Raw genomic sequence first — 16255 nt, forward strand, 5'->3', positions numbered from 1 at the left:
TGGCAGGACCCCCATCGGAACCTCCAACGGCACAGGACATAGGGTTGGCAGGACCCCCTGGCAGAAGAGTAGTCGGCGGGACCTCCAACGGCACAGGACATAGGGTTGGCAGGACCCCTGGCAGAAGAGTAGTTGGCGGGACCCCCAACAGGACAGGACATGGAGTTGGCAGGACCCCCAGCGGAACCTCCAACGGACCAGGACATTGGGTAGGGACTTGAGAGGGGACTTGTTGGAGTAGATATCTCTTCTCCGCGCCGTAGGAGTTTGCTTTAAAAGAAGGAACACTCAAAACAACCAGGACGAGGGTTAAACAATAATCTGTTTTAATTATAAAAGGTAATAATGCAATACAATATAATACATTACCATACAATATAATATAATATAATATAGTAATGTATGGAGTACTCCTGCCTTGGTTCACATGCTGCTTAGACCCTTCGGTCTTGGCAGCCCGAGAAGAGAGAGCGAACCCAAGGCCGAATAGGCTTTCATACCAAAACAAACAGGAGGGGTTGGGTCAGCTGGTCATCTTTTCAGGTCATCTCATTGGGAGATGCAAACGTGAATCAGCGCGTCCCAGGAGAGAACCAAACAGTTTCAGTTTGAAGCAAAACACATCTTATCATGTAGCTTATCACACAATAGTCATATGTTTTTCTTTATGAAAGCCATACTTGTTGGGAATTTACCAGTCATCATCTCATGACCTCCTCAGGACCAGCTAACCAACAGAGCTTAACTGTCCTCATACCCTCAGGCCATCTTGACTTCCTTCCACCCGAAGTCAGCTCACCCAGAATCAGAAGGACCATTGTCTCTCTAATTGTGTGTGACCCAATCGTCTCCTGCTCTTTAGGAGTCTTGAAATAAACGCACATACATTTCTCTCATTAACTAACATTTAACATCCCATATATCAGGTGACATAAAAATGAATATACCAGAATTACGCTGTATTAAACTTTTTGCCATAATACTTTACATCAATTTCCACAGACTCGAGAGGTAACTTGAAAGGGGACTTGAGAGGGAACTCGAGAGGGGACTTGCGAAGGGACTTGAGAGGGGAATTTAGAGAGGACTTGAGAAGGGACTTGAGAGGGGACTTGAGAGGGGACTTGAGAAGGGACTTGAGAAGGGACTTGAGAGGGTCGGTACGCCGACAGAACACGGGGGGTTGGCGTTGGCCGGAGAGCCAACCGGAGACGGGGAGCTGGCGTCGGCCGGAGAGCCAGTACTGGAGTCGAAACTGGAGTCGGGACCATGGCTACTGGGGCCGGTACTGAAGCCGGAACCATGGCTGCTGGGGCCGGTTCTGGAGCTGGAACCATGGCTGTGTGGGCCGGTACTGGAGCAGGGACCATGGCTGCTGGGCACGGAACAGAAGCCTGGACCCTGGCTGTGTGAGCCAGGTAATGGAGCACGGAAGGAAGGCTGTGTGGGCCGGTACTGGATTACGAGCTGGCTTCCTGACCTTGCGTTTCTTTGAGGTCTTTTGGAGGCTCCGTGGACCTCCAAACGCCAGACGGGATCCCAAAAAGGGTCAGAAAATGGAGACTAGCACTCAGGGCTACGTGAGAAAACTCTGAGCCGTTCAGGCAACAAGCTCCACAACCATGGCATGTTGACCACCTCCATTTCTGCCTTTTTAAGGACCGCCTCTTTGTCCCTTCTAGAAGAGGATGAATTCCACTCAACATGAAGACATCGAAGGGAGTATTCCAGAGAGAGCAAATCCAAATCCAAATCGTAATCCGCTGGGTCCATATTTGGTCGGTTCATTCTGTTATGATCTCTGTAAGATCGCGGAAAAGATAGGACCCAAATGCAGACTACAAAAACGGAAAAAGGTTTAGAAACAAAAAGCGAGCTTTATTTAAAAGCTGATAATAAAACATGGCATGGCAAAATGGTAGCTCAGGAAAACAATAACACAAAAACTGACCGTGAAAAACATGGAACTGAGTGCATGAGGGATGTAGAGACAGTGCATGAATATCGCTGACCCGCTTGGCGGATGCCAGGGCCAGTAACAGCACTGTCTTGAGTGACAAATGTTTAATGTCAGCTCCTTCCAGGGGTTCAAATGGGGTCATTCTGAGCCCATTTAAAACCACTGCCAGGTCCCATAAGGGCACCAGCGACCTGGAGACAGGGAGGAGCCTGCGAGCTCCCTTCATAAAACGGCAAACCAAAGGATGTTGGCTAGCCGTCTTACCCTCAAAGCCCACATGGCATGCAGCAATAGCAGCCAGGTACACCTTGATCGTGGAGAAAGCTCTGTGTTTATCGATCAAGTCCTGTAGAAATGATAAAATCACCCCGACAGGACATTGAAAAGAGATGTGTCCTCTCCTCACCACCACTCCTCAAACACCCTCCACTTACAGTCATAAAGAGACCTGGTGGAGGAAGCTCTCGCACTCTGAATAGTGTTTATCACCTTCTGAGGGAGTCCCACTGTATTCAGATTGTACCACTCACGGGTCAGGCCCATAGTGCCCCGCGCTCTGGGCGTGGGTAAAGGATCGCCCCCCCTGCTTGAGACAATCTGTCCCTGCGTGGTGGGGGCTGCCATAGCTGCCCGCACAACAGCTGATATATCTCCGCCAGCCCGTACGTTGCTGGCTAGGGCGGAAACATCAGAGTAAGTGTGTGGCGTTGCTCCTTCACTTTGGCCAGAGTAGGGGGTAACAGAGCCAGGGGTGGGAACGCGTACAGAGGACCCGGAGGTCAATCGTGTACGAGTGCGTCCCCGCCTAACAGTGCGTTTAAATCGTGCATTAAAGAGAACAACTGTCATTGAGCATTTTTTCTTTATGCAAACAGATTTAACGCGGCTCCGCCGTAACGCACCCACAGCGGACTCACGATCCTTGGATGAGGAGTCCAGTCTGCATAGAGTGGTGCACCTCTGGACAGCAGTTCTGTCCCGAGGTGCATCACTCCCGGTACCTGTGTCGCTCTCAGAGAGAGGAGATGTCTGCCGCTCCAAGGGATCAGTTTGTGTGCCAGTGTGTGTGACTGGAGACAACGCAACCTCCCTTGGCGGTTCATACACGATATCGTCTTGTCTATCCTCACGAGGACATGGTGTCCTCTGAGAGAAGGCAGGAAGCGTTTTAGGGTGGGGAACACCGCTAAAAGCTCCGGGTAATTTACGTGCGCCCTCTGGAGGTCTCTCCTCTAGAGACCTCTCACCGGGCGACCTTCGTAAATACCCTATCAGCCTGTCTGACATGCGTCCGTGGTGACCACCTTCCGTGAAAGGACAGCACCCGTAGGCGCGTCCCGCACTAGAAAAGTCGGGTGTAGTGCCACTACGCATTACATAATAACCAATACTCTCCGCACGCCGTGGCGCGCGGGGTTTAGTTTTACCACCGTCGCGCAGTGCCAGCCGGCACTGCGCGACGGTGGTGCCCTGACAGCTCCAGCCGGCACTGCGCATGCATGTGACGGTGGTGCCTTCACAGATCCAGCCGGCACTGCGCATGCACGTGACGGTGGTACCCTTAAAGCCCCAGCCGGCACTGTGCGTGTGCGTGGCGGTGGTGCCTTCACAGACCCGTCAATAATCCGCCTTTTGAGAGATGCCGTAGCTGCTCTCAAAAGGGGAAAAATTGGCGGGCTGTTTATTGGTTTTATTGATTTTCTTTTCATATTTTTGAGCTGCGCCCTCGGCCTGAAGCCTGGATGCGTCAGCGGCAAATGTTTTATGACAGAGGAATCAATCAACGTGTGACATGTGTTTGTGCGGACTTGAGGATGGTGTTTAGGCATCTCTCGAGGCGGCGGGAACACATTCACGGAGGGGAGAAGGAGGGGCTGTCACGCCGCTCGCTTCTTCTTCCTCGACTGCTGGCCGAAATTCTGGGTTGGCTGAGCCTGAGCTGCAGCCGGAACCGGAGATTTTCTCGGCCAACTTGCCCTTGTCTCCAGCCTGGGCTGGGGACTCGGGTGGGCTGCGACCTCTGCTTGTCCGGTGCTTTAAACCTGGCAGAGTTCGCTTGGGTGAAGGACTGCTGCTGTGAAGGCAGCGGCTGGACCCTTCGAGGGAGGCAGAGGTGGAGTGCCTCGTCCTCCTTCTTCTTCGTCTCACACCTCCTTTGCATGGAGGCGAGAGCGGAGCCGAAAATTCCCTCGGGAACGATGGGCATATCCAGCACATCTTCCCTTTCTCGGTCAGGGAGGTTAGTGAGGTTGAGCCATCTCGCTCTTTCCTGCACCACCATGATCCCCATTACCTTGCCCGTAATGCGGCACGGCCTGGACGGCGCAGCGCTGGACACGGAGGCAAATGTCCGTGACCGCTGCCATCTCGTCCAGAGTGGCTGCTCCCGGGCTACCCGACAGGTCCTCGCAGAGCTCCACTTGGTAGGCGGTTAGCAGCGAGGACACGTTCAGGGCCCTGGCAGACAGCGCTGCAGCTTTATAGGACTTTTCAGTCATTGTGGACTGAAAGCGGTCCGCCTTTGCTGGCAGCGTGGGGTTCCTGCTCGGTGAGGGGCCCACCTTTGGTAGAAGATGGGCCGCTACCAGCGGTTCCATGGGCGGTATGCGGAGCAGGCTGAGCCTCTCCATTCCATCGCAGTCCAGGGAGGAGGCACCCTGGATTGGGACCTTGTTGCTGAAGGGCCGGTCTCTCCACGAGACCGACACTTCATCCAACATTTCTGGAAAGACTGGGAGGAGTTGCCTCCTTTTGCCCGCTGTTTGGGGAAGATGCTTCCCCTCGTAGCGGGACCTGGAGGTCTCCTTGGCCATTTCAGGCCACGGAACGTTGAGTCTGACCGCAGCGCGTTTGCACACGGCCTGCAGGTCCATGCTCAGACTGGGCGAAGCTGGTGTGCTGTCGCCCGGGAGAGCAGCCCTCGCTCCAGGCTTTGCAGCCTGGGCCGATGACATGAAGGTGTCCTCTTCTTGTTCATCTGACTCGGACAGGAGGAACGCCAGGGCGTCCTCCTCTTCGTCCTCCTCATAATCCAATTCGAGGACATCCTCCGCGGGTGAGACCATGGTGAGGTCTAATCGGGAGCCCCAGCTTGGTAAAGCGCGGGAATCCGTTCCCGCGTGTCTTGTCGTCACCGGGTCCCGGCCTGCCAGGGCGCGGGATTCCGGTTCTGAGGCCATCGCTGATAATGAGCCCCAGACCGACACGGAGGGGGGTTCGCTCTCTGTGGCGGACGCCCCCGTGTCTTGACTGCCGGCCGGCGGATCCATGGACATGCGGGGGTCCTGTTCCGACAGGCTAGGTTGTCTTGCTAACCGTCGGCGGAGGCTCTTGACTGTGAAGCAGACACAATGTCCGCATGAGCCGGGGTTGTCGATAGCGCCTCGGGCGTGTGCCAGCCCGAGGCAGGACGAACAGACCTGGTGTGTGTCTGTGCCCGAGATCTTCAACCCGAAGCCGCAGAGTCGAGCCACCGAGTCCCTGACTCCTCTGGTGTGAGGGAGAGGGCCGTCCATCTTTGTCGCCTCGTAGCGTGGAGAGGGCCCGCTCTCGACAGGTGGGATGGGAAAAAAAGGTATTACCACCTTGTCCTTAATCCGGAGAAAAAAGGACGGTGTGGGTCTTTTATTCCCGGAGAATACTGACTGGTGTGGCAGTATGCTCCTTTTTTAATCCTTTTCCCCTCCGTGGGGAAGATAAAAGAAAAACTTCCTCGCTACCGTGGTGTCGGTAGAGAGGGAGCGAGCTAGCTGCTCGCTTGAAAAAATCGGACCTACCTTACTTTCTCGTAGAGAAGGGCGAGGTCGATTTTAAGTACTAACGGCGTTAGTACTACCGTCTTCCTGCGAAGCAGAAGGAGTAGCCGGCGAGCGCCCGTCGACCGAAATGGGTATTTGGGTTCAGTCTGTGGACAGTGAAGCTTGCCCGGCTACTGTGAGATGTGCTCTGAAGTGAGAAGAGGTGTTTGAATGACGCATGCGTTGGGCGCAAGCTACTTATAGGGGGTGATTTCCCCTGACGCTGACGTCAAGATCACCAGCCAATCAGGATTGGCGTAATGAGATTGATGCTTCTGTTTGCTCCGCGATGAGGCGCATCCCATAGTGAGACATCGAACGGAGTGTTATGAATGAGAACAGAAAACACACTGGACGCTGCACTAGGTCAGAAACCAGAGGAGACTGTGAAGTCCACCATAGACGGACCACTTTTGGACAAAATGTCCTCTCCATTAAAGGCAGCTCATTGTGGAAAAGCCTTCTAACTGAGATACAGGATTGTCCCACTCTCAATAGTTTTAAAGGACAACTTAAAGAATGGTTGAGCAACAAACAGACGTGTAATCACCGCTAAATGCACTTTTATACAGGGGTATCTCCTCTTGCACTTTATGTAGCACTTTTATCTTATCTTGCACTTATTTACCATAGCTGCTACATTGTAAATGCTTGTATGCTGCTCATGCTCTTTCTGCATGTCATGAATTTATTTTTGCTATGTATATAAATGTCATGTTCTTGGACCACCGGACCATCGTTGTGACAGATTGTTTTTCTCCTTCAGCAACTTCCAGCCAAACAACACTCATTTATAAAGCACTGCCTGTGCAATAACATCTCAAGATGACTTCTGAAATTGAAATTTCCCAGGCCACATACAGTGGGGCAAAAAAGTATTTAGTCAGCCACCAATTGTGCAAGTTCTCCCACTTAAAAGATGAGAGAGGCCTGTAATTTTCATCCTAGGTATACCTCAACTATGAGAGACAAAATGAGAAAAGAAAATCCAGAAAATCACATTGTCTGATTTTTAAAGAATTTATTTTCACATTATGGTGGAAAATAAGTATTTGGTCAACAACAAAAGTTCATCTCAATACTTTGTTACATACCCTTTGTTGGCAATGACAGAGGTCAAAGTTTTCTGTAAGTCTTCACAAGGTTTTCACACACTGTTGCTGGTATTTTTGGCCCATTCCTCCATGCAGATCTCCTCTAGAGCAGTGATGTTTTGGGGCTGTCGCTGGCCAACACAGACTTTCAACTCCCTCCAAAGATTTTCTTTGGGGTTGAGATCTGGAGACTGGCTAGGCCACTCCAGGACCTTGAAATGCTTCTTACGAAGCCACTCCTTTGTTGCCTGGGCGGTGTGTTTGGGATCATTGTCATGCTGAAAGACCTAGCCACGTTTCATCTTCAATGCCCTTGCTGATGGAAGGAGGTTGTCACTCAAAATCTCACGATACATGGCCCCATTCCTCCTTTCCTTTACACGGATCAGTCGTCCTGGTCCCTTTGCAGAAAAACAGCCCCAAAGCATGATGTTTCCACCCCCATGTTTCACAGTAGGTATGGTGTTCTTTGGATGCAACTCAGAATTCTTTCTCCTCCAAACACGTCTAGTTGAGTTTTTACCAAACATTTCTATTTTTGTTTCATCTGACCATATGACATTCTCCCAATCCTCTTCTGGATCATCTAAATGCTCTCTAGCAAACTTCAGACGGGCCTGGACATGTACTGGCTTAAGCAGGGGGACACGTCTGGCACTGCAGGATTTGAGTCCCTGGCGGCGTAGTGTGTTACTGATGGTAGGCTTTGTTACTTTGGTCCCAGCTCTCTGCAGGTCATTGACTAGGTCCCCCCGTGTGGTTCTGGGATTTTTGCTCACCGTTCTTGTGATCATTTTGACCCCACGGGGTGAGATCTTGCGTGGAGCCCCAGATCGAGGGAGATTATCAGTGGTCTTGTATGTCTTCCATTTTCTAATAATTGCTCCCACAGTTGATTTCTTCACACCAAGCTGCTTACCTATTGCAGATTCAGTCTTCCCAGTCTGGTGCAGGTCTACAATTTTGTTTCTGGTGTCCTTTGACAGCTCTTTGGTCTTGGCCATAGTGGAGTTTGGAGTGTGACTGTTTGAGGTTGTGGACAGGTGTCTTTTATACTGATAACAAGTTCAAATAGGTGCCATTAATACAGTTAACAAGTGGAGGACAGAGGAGGCTCTTAAAGAAGAAGTTACAGGTCTGTGAGAGCCAGAAATGTTGTTTGTTTGTAGGTGACCAAATACTTATTTTACCGAGGAATTTACCAATTAATTCATTAAAAATCCTACAATGTGATTTCCTGGATTCTTTCCCCCCATTCTGTCCCTCATAGTTGAAGTGTATCTAGGATGAACATTACAGGCCTCTCTCATCTTTTTAAGTGGGAGAACTTGCACAATTGTTGGCTGACTAAATACTTTTTTGCCCCAATGTAAGTCTAATATCCTCCCAGCTAATGACAATTGAGATGACTAAATTGCTTTCAATCGGCTGCAGGTGTGCTGAAAAGTCAATAGCCATTATGTGTTTGGGCTCAGAGACCAAGAGGAATTCATACAAAATGAACCGGATTGATCTTTTTCAGGAGGGGATAGAAAGAACTATATCTGCATCTTTCTATCGCAGTCTCCAGGAAAGCTGAACAATATAAACTTCTCAGAGGCAGTATCGATGTGGGAATACGAAAGACGTAACATGTGTTCACATTATTCTGTCCTTTTTGTAAAAGTTGATTTCAGATCTTTATTTTCCCACAGGAGGGAATTACACTGAACAAAAATATAAATGCAACACTTTTGTTTTTGCTCCCATTTTTCACGAGATGAACTCAAAGATCTAAAACATTTTCTATATACACAAAATAACCATGTCTCTCAAATATTGTTCACAAATCTGAAAAAATCTGTGATAGTGAGCACTTCTCCTTTGCCGAGATAATCCATCCCACCTCACAGGTGTGGCATATCAAGATGCTGATTAAACAGCATGATTATTGCACAGGTGTGCCTTAGGCTGGCCACAATAAAAGGCCACTCTGAAATGTTCACTTTTATCACACAGCACAATGCCACAGATGTCGCAAGTTTTGAGGGAGCGTGCAATTGGCATGCTGACAGCAGGAATGTCCACCAGAGCTGTTGCCCGTGAATTGAATGTTCATTTCTCTACCATAAGCCGTCTCCAAAGGCGTTTCAGAGAATTTGGCAGTAAATCCAACCGGCCTCACAACCGCAGACCACGTGTAACCACACCAGCCCAGGACCTCCACATCCATCGGACAGCTGCTGCAACAATCGGTTTGCATAACCAAAGAATTTCTGCACAAACTGTCAGAAACCGTCTCAGGGAAGCTCATCTGCATGCTCGTCGTCCTCATCGGGGTCTCGACCTGACTCCGGTTCGTCGTTGTAACCGACTTGAGCGGGCAAATGCTCACATTCGATGGCGTCTGGCACGTTGGAGAGGTGTTCTCTTCACGGATGAATCCCGGTTTTCACTGTTCAGGGCAGATGGCCACAGCATGAGTGGTGTCGTGTGGGTGAGCGGTTTTCTGATGTCAATGTTGTGAATCGAGTGGCCCATGGTGGTGGTGGGGTTATGGTATGCGCAGGTGTATATTATGGACGACGAACACAGGTGCATTTTATTGATGGCATTGTGAATGCACAGAGATACCGTGACGAGATCCTGAGGCCCATTGTTGTGCCATTCATCCACGACCATCACCTCATGTTGCAGCATGATAATGCACGGCCCCATGTTGCAAGGATCTGTACACAATTCCTGGAGGCTGAAAACATCCCAGTTCTTGCATGGCCAGCATACTCACCGGACATGTCACCCATTGAGCATGTTTGGGATGCTCTGGATCGGCGTATACGACAGCGTGTTCCAGTTCCTGCCAATATCCAGCAACTTCGCACAGCCATTGAAGAGGAGTGGACCAACATTCCACAGGACACAATCAACAACCTGATCAACTCTATGCGAAGGAGATGTGTTGCACTGCGTGAGGCAAATGGTGGTCACACCAGATACTGACTGGTTTTCGAACCCCCCCAGACCCCCCCAATAAAGCAAAAATGCATGTTTCAGAGTGGCCTTTTATTGTGGCCAGCCTAAGGCACACCTGTGCAATAATCATGCTGTCTAATCAGCATCTTGATATGCCACACCTGTGAGGTGGGATGGATTATCTCGGCAAAGGAGATGTGCTCAGTACAGATATTTTTCAGATTTGTGAACAATATTTGAGAGAAATGGTTATTTTGTGTATATAGAACATGTTTTAGATCTTTGAGTTCATCTCATGAAAAATGGGAGCAAAAACAAAAGTGTTGCATTTATATTTTTGTTCAGTGTATGTTTGCAGCAAGGCAGCATAGCAAACATAAAATATAATACATACAAATATAATAAAACCCAATAATCTTTTTACGATACATGAATAATGAAATTAAATGTTTATGTTATAAATCCGTAACAATAACAGCAAATACAATACATTGCAAAGGTGTGCAAAAAAACTGGACTAAAATTGTTAAAGGAAGGCTGCTCCAGTGAAATGTATGTATGCCTTGCTCAGACTTCTTTATGTCATCCTTATGTTATGAATTGTGCAACAACAAACAGCTGACTTGAAAAAGGCTCGTGAAAACAGTGAACAGTTTCTAGTCTTACAATGTGTAGTCATGCTAGACAGTTCTGAAAACACTCTTTTGCTTTGTTCTTGTTTTTTGTGTTTTGACATGAAAAGCATAACATGCTCACATTTGGATCCGGCAATTTGAAAAATGACAAACAAATCAAAATACTTGGAGATTCATTGCTGCAGCTCTAAAAGTAAAATAAATCCGAAATAAAGAATATAAATATAGTAATACTCTAATAAGGACTTTCCTGCACGTTATTCATAGTCTGTCCCATCTTATGCTGCTTTGATTATACAGCTTTTCATTTTTTAACGCAGCTATTGCTTAAACTTCTTACAACCGAGCAGAATTATAAAACAGATGGCTTGATAGGAAGTCAAGGTCTTGAGGTCAGAGTTTGGGAGGAAGGAGAAATATATGTATGCACCATAAATCTGTTCTTGCTTTCAGCACAACCTACAGTATAGAGAGGTTTCCAATGTCCCTGTTCAACAAAGATGCTGGGATCAAAAGGTGGAGCTTAATTAATGTGTTTTCTTAAGGTTTTTCAGAAGCTCCTGGAGGAGAGAGACGAGGCTGAGATCTGTGTGCGGCAGCTGAAAAGTACTTTCAAGTGTGGATTTGTATTGATTTCACTTTGAACGACCGTGACAGTGGTGAAACTCAAACAAAACTGTTGAACCTGGGTTGGTTGCCAATGACAAACTAAAGACAGCCAAAACAAAAGAGGACAAAGGCACAGATGAGTGAAGTGATATGAACAAAGAAAATGGCAGAAAAAAACACAAAGAAAACGGCAAGAGAAGAGATACAAAAAAGAAGAAAATTACAGTGGTGGCACTATGGGCACAGTATGGTGTCTGAGTCATTAAATCCAGTCCACAGACACTTCTGCAGCTACTAATAAGGATCTCTTGTGTCTTCACACACAACTGAGCATTAAATGGGACAATCTGAAAGCTGCCTAAAGCGTGCAATCAATTCACTAAAGAGCGAGACAATACCCTCCCTAAAATGGGTATGGGAGTTTACAAAGTTGGCCTCCAGGTTTTAATCTGGCAGCTGAAACAGGACAACAAACACTGAGGTTTTTGGGATGAGGTAAAACGGTCTTCATTAAAATGCATCAAAAAGATGCTGTTACACAAGAGAATCTTAACTACTGCAGGCTTTTTGGTATACAGTACAGGAGACAGTCAAAAGAGAATTTTTAATTTGAACTATTTTCTAGCTTCAATTCATCTTTGAAAAATAGATTGAAGCGAGTGGTTTAACTCAACAGGAGCAACAGTTTTCTGCTACGGGTCCAAGGTTTGGTGTGAAAGAAAACAAAGATTTTGGTTTGATGTGAAAATGTTGATAAGTGGATGTAGAGTTGTCACTAATGAAACACTGTCACTCTACTCTGATGTAGTTTTTCAATCATTGTATGGTTTATTTTCAGGTTTTATGTGTTCATTGACCCAGCGTTCGGGATGCTGATGTTAGTCTGTCTGTCCAAAGTCTAAGAGCTTCACAATAAGGGCAACATTTTTATTCATATACAAATAGTATTTATATATATTTGAGTGCCATAAAATAGCGATGCAACAATTCAACATATTCTTCCATGTGATATTCCGCTGTGGGACGAATAAAGCTAATCTGATTCTGATATAAATTTAGATACATCAACACAGTGTTTTTTGCAATTAGACATCACAGATCTGATATCAGTGCTCTCCTATTTCCGAATTTTGAAATCCACAAACCTCACCATGTAGAACTCAAGAGTGTACAAGGTTTCATGAAAATCAATCCAAAAGTTGATGTGAAATATAACCACGGTCTGGACCAAGGTGGTGGACCAACATTTGTTCAGCACCTGTTTTTTACTCTAAAGTTCACAATTGTAAGGCCTTTTAAATAAACACAAACCATCACAAGGCTTAATCTCAAACCTCTGTGAAAAAACTGAAATCAAACTCTCTGCTTTAGTGCTCCAGACAAAGCAATTTATCCTTGAGTCTTTGTTGGATCCATAATTGCACCGACTGAATTCACGCTGTTTCACGCAGCTGTAGACATCAAATCCTTGACATCAGTAGTGCCGGAGGCAAAATACAGCTTAGCATGGATCGCTGATGGTCATGTCAGGAAAGATGGATGAGGCATCAGAAAGAGATGGTGTATGGGAGTCAGGCAGGTTACATGCAGCAGATGTGGCCTTGTAGAGTGTAACGGGGTACAGAGTCGCTTAGATAAGCGGGGGAGTGCATCTGACGAAGAGATAGGTTGTTGTGCTCCCTATCTCTGTTTCTTATCCTATATCTAATATAACTGCTCGGTCTTGATAAATTGAGTGGGGAAGTTCATGAGATCTTTCTAGAGGGTTATCAAGAATAACTTTTATCCAATGACCTTTTCCCTCTCTGTCTGTGTCTGTGTATTCTCTTGTTCCGATTAACCCAGCCAAATCTTTTTTCTTGTTTTGTATCTATATCTACGCCGGGATCCGGAGTCGAGGCTGATCCTCTTGCTTTAGTCCTGTGTCTTGGCTCCTCTATCCTGAGTTCTGGATTAAGTCGTGGATTTCGGGGTCATGGCTGAACTTGTCTCTGCGGTCCTGCCTTGGGGTCTCGTCATGCTGCTTCCCTGATGGCTTCCACAGGATTGTAGCTGACATCCTCGTGGATTCATCTTCTTATTACAGACACATGCATTTCCTAACATTCGGTCTATATGCTGTAAAATGTATTATCTCTTCGATTTACACACGGCATCTATTGCAGGTCTGTCCGTCCTGGGAGAGGGATCCCTCCTCTGTTGCTCTCCCTGAGGTTTCTCCCATTTTTTCCCCTTAAACTGTGGGTTTTTCTCTGGAAGTTTTCCTTGTACGATGTGAGGGTCTAAGGATAGAGGGTGTCGTTTTTCTCATACTGATATTCTGAACAATCTGTGCTGTTGTATTTGCTGTATAGTGTCTCTACTGTAGGCTATTTTTATTATATGTACAGCACTTTGGCTCGACCAAAAATTGTTTATAAATGTGCTATATAAATAAAACTTGATTTTGATTTGATTTGATGTACTGTGTGGAAAACAAGTGTGTGAAAAATACCTTGAATGAATGTATATGATTTCAGTTTGGATCAGCTGTTTTAATAAACACGTGTATTGTCAATTGTGTTAAAATGTGCACTTGGCTTCACAGTTACAATGTGTAAGACATGTCAGAAACATTATCAACCATATGTGAAGAGGGTCCAGTGTTGACTGTTGTCTATATATTGTGGTATGTGGGATGGTTATTACAATTAGCAGGTTCATTTAGTAGTCCCAGCCCATCAATGTTTATTCCATGATTGCTGCAAGTTTTGGTATTTTGATTTGAATTCATCTGAAGCGGCAGAAACAAGTAAACAACTTGCACCCTAGCCTCATGCTGACCATCAGCTGGAGGGTTGATCAGTTTCAGGTTAAGTAATATATTGGTACCCCTACGTAGATTTGATTTGCAGATATAAGACACGTGATCCATTATGACACACATTCTTAAACAACACAGACAACAGACACATCTCTAAAAAAGTATCCCCAGCTCCGTCACCAGTGGCGGTTCTATACCAATTTGACTGGGGGGGCCACTGGGGGGCCAGTTATCTTCTGAGGGGGGCACAATAAATGCAGGAGGAAAAAGAGAACAAGACAGTATGAAGTAATTGCGCATAAGAAAACAATGCAATACAGTTATTGGTATTTGTTTCAGTACACTTATTTATTTCAGATAGATCTTATAGTTATTACTGTTAGCTTCAGCTTAAGTTATAGTGCAATGTTTGCACTAACACCATATTTATATAAAAATAAAGGCAATGAACAGTTACATCTCTACTTTACATAAGGGTGTCTGCACAATCTCACATTACAGCAACAAAATCCTGCGGTTTTTGGCAAACCGAGTACCAGAAAATATACATTTAAAAAAAAAAAACACTTTTCATTGTTAGGGGGGCCACAGGGGGGTCATAGGTCAGTGTTAGGGGGGCACTGGCCCCCCCTAGAACCGCCCCTGTCCGTCACACCTAAAAACATTTAAAAAACCACTAGTTAACCAACTCTGTACAAACTCTGGTTTGCTGGGATTGGAAGTGCGCAGCTACTGCGGCAGATCAACCGATCATCCGTTAGCAGAGCAGATAACTTAAACTTTGTAACACGATAAAAACTCTGGCATGAGAAAGGTCACAGCTCACTATCACCCCGCAGTGACACACTTCCCTCTATGTCGGCAAAAGTAAAAACACAAATCATTCCCTCATCTCTTATCACATTGGACGCAAGCCAATACAAACTACCAAACCATAAAGATACATGGACCATACATCCCCCAGTGCCACAGTCAACACACACATGGCTTAGCTCCATGTGGAGATTATGAAATATAATCTATAATATAATTAGCTCTCAGAGTTTCCACTGCTGTGTGAAATGAATTGACAGGCAGGCCAGATTAGACAGGAGTGGAAACTATATGGCCTACATTAAATATATGAACAAAATATATTTATGTATAGATTCAGTATACAATAAAAGGTGTAAAGAATATATTAGAACAGTCCAAAACGTTCAACACAATGAATATACCAAACAACTACCAAGCTATTGTTGGTTTTAATAATACCTGATCATTCTGACCATTAGATTGTATTGCCCCAGTAACATAGGTGAAACACTGCCCCCTACAGTATATCTTTGCAGCAGGTGGATCGAAACTACACTTCATACCACCTTTTGTAGTTCATTTATCACATGTATTCCAAACGTATTGCTTGCATTGCATTCACAGTAGCCAGTTTTACGCACGGTGTTTTTTTTTTCTCCAGCGGTTAAAAGCAGCATAGTAAAGCAGCAGCATTATTTGGGGTGGATGGAGGAGTTGTAGGAAGCGCATTGGACGGTGGGGAATGGTCACATGACACTGTCAGCATGTTCGATTTAAAAGAAAGGGAAGGAGAGCTTAGAGCTTCAGATGCGGGCAGATATGTGCGGAGGATCTGCCTGAACTCACATCTCCTCTGTGCTGCCTCCAGCAGGCTGCTGAACAGGGACACATCCGCTTTTAAATAAACCAACAACCTAAATAAAAAACGCTATTCCACCAATGCGACAATTAGACATTCCCTCCCTTCAGCTTTTTCTAAATTAAAACGCCTTCCGTATCATTTGTGGCGTTTATCATCCAGAGCACCATCAAGGAAGCGCGTCCAGAACGAGCTCCTCTCATAATTCTCTGAAAAAGGTAAGAGAAAATAACTTTCTAAAGGAATCATTTAGTCATAATTGTGTTTGCCCTGTGAGATCAATCTCGCGATGTTCCGCGTGGTCGAAAGCAATCGCACAACTGGACAAATGTTGATTTTTTATTGAAATATATAATCAATACATCTCATACGTACTTTGGGTGAGCATGTGCACCTGACAAAGGAGATAAGAGAAAACTGCGTCAACATTACTTTTATCAAAACAATTATGCAAATTGCTTGCAAAGGAATGTTATTTATGACTTTGGGTAATAACTAATAACACTACTTTAACTACAGCAACCTAATTAACCGTTTGATGTGTGATCAGCCTGTGCCAGGAAATGCTTAATCTCCACTTCCAATTAACAATCCACACATAATGTATTAAATATAGGAACATGCTTTGATTTGAATTGCTTTAACATGCAGAGACAATGCTGATTAAAGCACCAATTTGTCTTTTTTCTTTGCTGTATTGTACTGCAGTAGTTCTCTATGGCAGCAGTGTGTCCAAAACTCGGATCATTGC

At 45.9% G+C, this 16255-nt stretch overlaps 1 protein-coding gene across 3 annotated transcripts in view; it reads left to right on the forward strand.

The window, feature by feature from the left end:
• The first annotated feature begins 15474 nt into the window (after window positions 1-15474).
• Window positions 15475-16255, forward strand: part of rap1gapb (RAP1 GTPase activating protein b) — a 132998-nt gene continuing 132217 nt past the window's right edge. For 2 of the 3 annotated variants that reach the window (XM_034083066.1, XM_034083067.1), the window contains exon 1: window positions 15475-15722. The gene's annotated coding sequence lies outside the window, so the exon portion shown is untranslated. The remainder of the gene's footprint in view (window positions 15723-16255) is intronic. The other variant, XM_034083069.1, reaches the window with a different exon arrangement.

The sequence above is a fragment of the Pseudochaenichthys georgianus genome, chromosome 5, assembly GCF_902827115.2.
Source record: "Pseudochaenichthys georgianus chromosome 5, fPseGeo1.2, whole genome shotgun sequence".
In the NCBI taxonomy this organism is placed as follows: Eukaryota; Metazoa; Chordata; class Actinopteri; order Perciformes; family Channichthyidae; genus Pseudochaenichthys; species Pseudochaenichthys georgianus.